The sequence below is a fragment of the Ochotona curzoniae genome, unplaced genomic scaffold (genome assembly GCF_017591425.1).
Source record: "Ochotona curzoniae isolate NIBS_2020 unplaced genomic scaffold, NIBS_Ocur_1.0 contig_2927, whole genome shotgun sequence".
Taxonomy (NCBI): Eukaryota; Metazoa; Chordata; class Mammalia; order Lagomorpha; family Ochotonidae; genus Ochotona; species Ochotona curzoniae.
The window spans coordinates 7,698,785-7,706,096 of record NW_024465654.1 but is presented as its reverse complement, the minus strand read 5'-3'; positions in this window follow the sequence as shown (position 1 = coordinate 7,706,096).

Sequence of the window (7,312 nt, the reverse complement as noted above, 5' to 3'; positions counted from 1 at the left end):
ACTGCAGGCTGCCTGGTGCAGATGACACATGGCCAAGTGGTCACCAGGAAACCAGGCATCCAGAGTACCAACGAGAGGTACCCTCTCACACGTCACAGATGGGCCGATCTGTGTCTGAGGATGCAGACACCAGCTCCTGATGCAGGGCCCGTGAGGAGCACGCTGGGGACCACCGGCAGAGCCTGCAGAGCTGATGTGAAGCCTTGCCTAATCACTGCCTAAGGAGAAAGGTGAGCTGAGCTCTGTGCACACGATGGCTTTTAACTTCTTAGGAGCTATTGTCCCTTGACTCATATTCAGAATATCATTTCTGTCACTAGCATTAGACACAGCAAACCAATTCCGTGTATTTTTTACCGAGTCCCCACAGTCTGTCTTATCAGCACCTTCAGAGCACAGGCTTTTGTCGCATCGGCTCTGTGCAGCTGGGGTGCCCACATAGCGCAGGTCCTAGGGGGATGCTTCTGCTCACACCCAGGAAGTGGGCCGCCATGCCTCACGGGGAGCTGGCATGTGTGCTAGCTGTGAGGGAGGCAGCACGCCATGGCTTACCCTAAGAAATAGCGCTTCTCATCGGCTCTGGTGGATGAAGTGCAGCTGCATTTGCATGTGTATGGGGTGATCTCAGGAACCTTCCAGTGAAAGTGGAGACCTGCGGTAAACACCTCGATGAGGAGCGGGGAGGGTACAGCACTCCAAGTCTGCAGGAAGGGTGGCCACGGCCTGGCTGCTGGCTGCTGTCTGCTCTCAATGAGCCTTGCTTGCCTGCGTACCTTCAGCTGGCCCCTTTCTCAAGGAAGGAAGCCCCCCTTTCTCCCACCATTGCAGTGTAAAGGCTCGTGGAGCGCTGGAGGAGGGATGCCCACCAGAGCACAGTGTGGGCACACACCCTGTGTCTCAGCCTCTTGGACACTGCCCTTTCTGCCTGGTGTGCTGGCACTGCACTTGTAAGCCTAGAGTAGAGATTGGAAGAGTTAGAGTCCGGTGACTTGTACATCTGTACCAGCAGTTCCAGACAGAACTCCATCACATGTGAGAAGCTGCAGACACAGCTACTGGGCTTGGGGGATGATTCGGAGAGCCCCCGGGCAGTGACCTGCACTGCCATGCGGAAGTGACCAGGCTTGGTGCTGAAGCCTGGCTGCAAGGGAGTTCTTCGACCTGTCCCAGCTCTGCGCCCGGCTCCCACAGGAGATAAAGTCAGCATTCCATTCGCTAAATTATTAATGAGCTCAGCTGCTGCTTGGATTTTTTTTATTGAACAATTTTGGAATGAATATTTTATAAGCAGCCACAGGCTGTTGGTATTTGACATGTTTTAGAAAATTTTAAAATATGATTTAAATTTAAGAAGATGAAAGGGCCACATTTCTTTGTTGAAAGCACACACTAAATGCGTGGTAGATGGTTATATACTGTTCAGTAGATGGCCTACCAAGCAATGTGGATTGAATTTGGATAAATTTTTCTGTAATAGAGAAATTAAGAAAATGATACACTTAATTTCTCCAGTGCTAATCAGTACTCAGTCGGATTGCTCTTCCTGGTGTTTCACAGTTGGATGAGAGCTTCGTTTCTTTATTTTTCCACTTTACTAGATGGCATTTCTTTAAAGCCGCTGACCCAGTGATGATTTTTTGTAAAGATTTATTTATTTTCATTGGAAAGTCAGATTTAGAGAGAGAAGGAGAAACGGAGAGAAAGATCTTCATCTACTGGTTCACTCCCCGGGTGGCCGCAATGGCCTGAGCTGAGCCGATCTGAAACCAGAAGCCAGGAGCTTCTTTGAATCTCCAACGCAGGTGCAGGAGCCCAAGGCTTTGGGGCATCCTCTACTGCTGTCCCAGGCCACATGCAAGGAACTGGAGGGGAAATGGAGCAGTTGGGGTATGAACCTGTGCCCATATGGGATCCTAGCAGATGCAAGGTGAGAATTAAGCCGTTAGGTTACTGTGCTGGGCCCTTAAAGGTTTATTTTTAAAGGCAGGGGTGCAGAGAGAGACAGAGATCTTGTTCTGCTGGTTCTTTTCCCAGATGGCCACAACAGCTGGAGTGGGCTGCTCCAAAAGCCAGGTGCCAGTGGAGTCGTCTTGCAGCTCTTCTACATGTTGCAGGAGACCAAGGACATGGGTTACCTCCTGCCGCTCTCCCAGGCCATAGACAAGAAGCTGGACTGGAAGTGGGGCAAGCAGGACCCTAACTGCTGCCCATGTGGGATGCCGGGACTGCAGGCAATAGATTAGCCTATTAAGTTGCTGCGCTAGCCCAGATCTCTCTCTCTCTCTTTTTTTTCTGTCTCTCCCCTTTTCTCTGTGTGACTCCACCTTTCAAATAGATGAATACATCTTGTTTAAAATGAAGATGTGTGGGCCCGGCACAATAGCACAGTGGTTAACGTTTTCACCTTGAACACGCCAGGACCCCATATGGGCACTGATTCTAATCCTAGCTGCCCCACTTCCCATCCAGCTCCCTGCTCATGGCCTGGGAAAGCAGTCGAGGACTGCCCAAAGCCCTGGGACCCTGCACCCGTGTGGAAGACCAGGAGGAAGTTCCTGGCTCCTGGCTTCAGATCTGTGCCCACTCACCAAGACATCGTCGGCAACATTAACTCCCAGGCTCACTTCGGTTGCAAAAAGCATCTCACAGGGCAAACCACACGCCTCAATGGATTACAGAGTTCTTAGTGGGTGGGTGAGTGTCCGTGCAAAGGGGATGAGATGTGACCGAAAAGAAATGGGGGGACAGTGCTCTCTTGGGAACTGACAAAGTTTATGTCCAGGGTTCCAGTTTATACACACTCAACAAAGCAGCTCATAGTCCAGCTGAGGCATTGGTTGCAATGATCAGGTTTGAAATACAACTCCTGTCACCTGTGTGTAAGCAAGGAGTCCCAGTAGCATGACCAAGGCACCAGGATCAAAGTACCAGCTGTGTGTGATATTGATAAGGGATACGAGGCTAACGAGGCACAGCTGTTCACGTCCCAGGGCAGCACGGGCGCACAGCCAAGGACTCACGGGGCAGGAGCGCACTCTGGGGAGAGCCCTCCTCTCCTCAACAGGTCCCACAGGCCTCTGCTGTCCCAGCTGTCCCGTGGGGTGTATTCTGGCAATTTGTGCTCCAAGAAGATGGAGATAAGTTAAGGAAGACAAAGCGAAAAACGGGTGGACCTCCCACATTCATGGACTGCAGGAATTAATATTGTTAAAATGCCCATACTGTCCAAAGAGATTTATAGGCTTCAATGGAATTCTTTGAAGAGTGAGATAAAAAATCCTAAAATTAATAGGGAGGTATGTACATCCCCAAGTAGTCCAGTCTGTGATAACACAGCTGGAGGCACCGCATGAACTGATTTCAGGTTATAATACAGAGTTACAGCACAAAATCAGATACGACCTGTGTGACAGAATACAGTGCCAACAATTCAAGCGCCTGTACCACCCGAAGAGTCGCAAGGCACACCCGCAGAAAGGTTAGTCTCCGTCTAAATGGTACAGCAACATGCACATGCGGAAGACTGACGCTTGGGGCCACGCTGCATCCTGCGACCTAACTGAAGCCTGCAACTATGAAGCTTCCAGAAAAAATCATGGGCCAGGGTGGGGCAGGCTGATGGCCCTGGTTCAAAGGGTTATGCTGCATGCATGTGATGAAATACATGTACAGGTGTTACATGTTAATCAGAAATTACATGTTGTGATTTAGGTGCCTGTATCGCTGGCATCTCAAATGCGCGTTGGTTCATGTCCTGGCTGCTCCATTTCCAATCTGCCTCCCTACTGGTTGCCTGGAAAAAGCAGCGGAGGATGGCCCAAGTGTTTGGGAGAAGCTTCTGGCTTCTGGCGTCAGCTTGCCCCAAACCTGGGCGTTGAGGCCATCTGAGGAGCAAAACAGCGGATGGAAGAGTTCCTGTCCTCTCTTTTCGCTGTAACTGACTTTCAAATAAGTAATGCATTTAAAACATGAAATTGTAATAAAATATAAAATGATAAAAACAAAAGTGATCCCTAGAATGGGAGCAAATATTTGCAAAGATCAAATATAGAGTAAGTTGAGATTTATTGCAACTCAGCACAAATATGAACACTCCAACGAAAATCGTCAAATACTCTAAGAGGGAATTTTTTCAAAGAAGATACATGAGCAACCAAAAAGTACATGAAAGTGCGTCCAACATTATCAGCTCCCAGCAAAGGCCAGATTAAACCAAGATGGGATGTCAATTTACCCTCTACAGGATGCCTTCATCAGAGGCACACATGATCATGAATATTGTTGAGGACTTGGGAAAATCGGAGCCCCCGTGTGCCGCTGGCGAGAATGTCAAGTGGTGCAGCTGCTTTGGAGAAGTGTTCTGGCAGTTCCCCGAAATGCTAGCTGCAGAGTTAGCGATGACCCAGCAGTTCCACTCCGAGGTGTGTTCTTCAAGGGACCCCGAGGCAGCCGACCGCACGGAGCAGGCAGAGGACTGCTCTAACAGCATTGCGGTAATAGGTACAAGTGGTGCAACTCGCACTTCCATCGTCGACAGATCAATAAATGTAGAGCACATATACAACAGAATATCAGTCAATAATTAGAAGAAACAAAGTAATGCTAAATATGGTTTTTTTAATAGGGAGTCTTTTAAAAATATTTATTTATTTTTATTGGAAAGGTAGATATTCAGAGAGGAGGAGAGACAGAGAGGAAGATCTTCTGTCTGATGATTCACTCCCCAAGTGAGCGCAGTGGCTGGAGCTGACCCGGTTTGAAGCCAGGAGCGAGGAACTTCCTCCTGGTCTCCCACACGGGTGCAGGGTCCCAAGACCTTGGGCTGTCCTCGACTGCTTTCCCAGGCCACAGGCAGGGAGCTGGGTGGGAAGTGGAGCTGCCAGAGTTAGAATCAGCGCTCCTATGGGATCCTGGGCATATTCAAGGCGAGGACTTTAGCCACTAGGCCATACAGCCGGGCCCATGCTAAATATTGTAAGATGAATATTGAAAACATACTGCTAAATGAATGTCTACACAGTTGTGGTTCTGTTTATGTGAAATGTCCAGAAAAGGGAAAGATAGATTTACAGAGAGGAGGAGAGATACAGAGAAAGATCTTCAGTCCACCAGTTCATTCTCCAAGTGACCACAATGGCCGGAGGTCCTCCAATCTGAAGCCAGGAGCCAGGAGCTTCCTCCAGGTCTCCCACACAGGTGCAGGGTGCCAAAGCTTTGGGCTGTCCTTGACTGCTCTCCCAGGCTGCAAACAGACAGAAGCTGCACAGGACATGGAACAGATGAGACACGAACCAGGACCCATACGGGATCGCGGTACACGGAAGGCAGGGATTTAGCTGTTAGGTCATCATGCAGGGCCCCCAGAATATTTTTAGTGATACCAGACGTTGAAAGCACTCTCCATTTGCAAATAGCTCTTCTTAATCCTGGTTGACTTGTTCTCCACTTTTATAATGCATTTTTCATAATAAACCTTTGTTTATGTTCTGAAATTGAAGCCCTGGCTATTCACCATAAAATATACTCGGCCATAATAGGAGAGATAAGCCACAGGTAGTTTACAGCAGCGCACCCATCCAATGTTGCAGATAGGGCAGGCTTGGCTAGAATGCGGCTCGCACTTCCTGGGACTCCCTGTCCTAGGCTGGACTCCTCCGCTGACGGGCACCCTTGGAGGCAGCAGGTGAGGGTCCGGGGAGCCCCTGCCACCAGGATCCCGGCTTCTGCCTAGCCCCGACCCCACCACTGCGGGTGTTCGCAACATAGCCACTTCCCTCTGTCCCTTCTGACTTCCCTTCATCCCTTCTTTTATTAAAAGCAAGCAAGACAGCAAACAGAGTCCTCTAGGGGGCAGTATCACACAGACAGCAAGCTGATCTATTTAGGATGTTGCCCTATCGTTGAATGAAAAAACAAATGGCCAAACAGCACTTTGCTTAAGTATTGATGTAAGCATATAGAAAAGGGCCTAAAAGGATAGAACGTTGATGCATCAACCAGAAAATGTCTTTGATGAGACTGGCGAAGGTTTGCCGTTTTCTTTGTGCATCTCTCTACAGCTGCCCTTCTGCTTTTCTCGGGGCTCCTTCCTGAAGAAGCTATTGTAACTTGAGAATATTGTCAGTTAAAAATGTGTTGCCTAAATCTGACCTGTGCAATGCCACCTGACAGCAACACAGCCCACTGAATCCAAGGGGAACTAAACCCCCGATACTGCCTGTTGGCAATTACGATCAATTCTTAGGGGGAGCCTGAGAGCAGCAGATCATGCAGGACAACGCAGGGCTGGGTCCCAGCACTGGACGGCAGGGCAGTCCCCACAGCCAGGATGGGTGAGCATCTCGCAGCAAGGAAGGGCTCGGTTCTATCAGCTCCTGCAGAGACCAGTGTTGCCCCAAGTCTCCCCTCAGGACCATGAGTGCCATCTCCAGATAAACTTGGCCAGCTGCAGGACCCCTGACCCTTCTGTGACATATCACGAACCCCCTCCCCCACTCTCGGCCCATGGCACTTCTGGGTTCCTGGCTGCGTCTTGTGGGGGTACCAAGTGTGCCTGCCTATTCCACATGGCCTGGAAGGACCTGGCCGCCTGGCTGGCCCCGGGGTATATCATGGGACCCCTTGCCGCCCTCGGCCTCCTGCAGTCCTCAGGGCTGTGTGGCAGGAGCCTGCTTCCACGAGCCTGTCTGAATGTGCCCAGTGGTGTCGGCTGGCATGGGGCACGAGAGGGAGAGCCTGTCCATTCAGCAGGGGAGGGTGCGTGGGAGCAGAGCGAGGGGAGGAGCAGTACTTGCTGTGATGTGCTGGAAACTGGCGGAGATGTGTGTAGAGAAGCTGGGATCCTCTGTGTCCAGCACTGCTGGCCAGAGAACAGGTGTGGCCTGGCTGGCCTTCCTCGATCAGCACCCAGGTGACGCAGGGCCCCCGTGTCCCAGTGTCATGGGCAGTCCTTTAGGAAAGGCCAGGAGAGCAATGAGGGGAGCCGCTCCTGGTGGACCGATGCTGGCTGTGCAGCTGCTCATTTGTACCTAGGAGAGGGCGTGGAAAGTGGCAGAGCTGTTTGTTGCTTGTGGCTCTGCAAGGAGCAAGGTAAGGACCATCCTTTGCTGCTTCCCCAGGCCGTCAGCAGGGAGCTGGAGCAGAAGTGGGCAGGGCTGCGACATCTGTCAGTCTGTGTGTGAGCTGGTTTGGAGGAGGGCCAGGCTAGACCAGGCCACTGATCTGCTGTTGCATTCAAGGGCTAATGTTTGCAGCACCTGCTAGTAAGTGCCAGGCGGGGTGCAAGTCATGTCAGACTGCTTCACAGTACTCC